We start from the raw sequence: 1009 nt of genomic DNA on the forward strand, positions 1-1009 counted from the left end.
CAAGGCTTCCTCCACCCTCATCTTCCCCTTCCCCCAGTGATCCTAGTTTAAAGCCCGCCAGAGGAGATCCACCAACGTAGAAGAAAACATACACTTACCTTTAGGGGAAAGCATGTCTCTTGTCGTGATGTGCGGGTCGCTGTCAAGGAAGCCAAAGCTCGCCTGGAGACACCATTCTCGAAGCCACCAGTTGGTTTCCACGATGCACGTCACATGCCATCTTCCATGTCCGCTCACTGGTAGGACAGAAGAGAAAACCATCTGTGCACCTATCTCCTTCAGCATGACCCCCAGAGCATGGTAGTCCGCGATTAGGTGATTAGGGCTTCTCCTGGCTGCATCGTTAGTACCCACATGGATTAGGACCATGGGGTAGTAATCGGTGGACTGGATCATGGACTGGATCATCCCCTTCACATTCTGAATCTTTGCTTAAGGTAGGAAGTAGACCTCGCATGTTAAGGGGTCCTGGCAACAGATGGGGCCCTCTGTACCTCTCAGGATGGAGTCGCCTATGACGATCACTCAACGCTTTTTCCTCCTGGACTGTTTAGCTCCTTCGGCCTGCTTGGATCATGGAGAGTGTGGAGTTGCTTCCCCTCCGGCTGCCTTCTCTCCTTTCTTCTCCTCCAGAGTTGCCAGGGCCTCATACCTGTTCTCCAGCTGGACTGGAGTATCTGGTACTGCTGTGTTACGAGCAGCCCTGGTTCTGGAGGTGACTGTCTACCATTCTGCAGTGGAGGGCACTTCCTGAGGTGCTTCTCCCTTGGGTGTGTGGCCCTGCAGGGAAAGGAAATAGCCGTCAATTTCTTCCTCCGTGTCCCTGATTCCCCTCAGCCTGCTAACCTCCTCCTGGAGCTCCCTCACCTGTGCCTCCAGGGCCCTAAGGTGGGCGCCTGCAGGACAGGTGTGGGGGTCCCCAATCCCTGCCCCCCCAGGCCTTGCTGGGCAACTCCCGCAGGCCAGGGGGTGGGGGGACACCAGCCCCCCCATGGGCTCTGTCTGGGTG

Source organism: Gavialis gangeticus, unplaced genomic scaffold, assembly GCF_001723915.1.
Source record: "Gavialis gangeticus isolate Ggan-Ray unplaced genomic scaffold, GavGan_comp1, whole genome shotgun sequence".
Taxonomy (NCBI): Eukaryota; Metazoa; Chordata; order Crocodylia; family Gavialidae; genus Gavialis; species Gavialis gangeticus.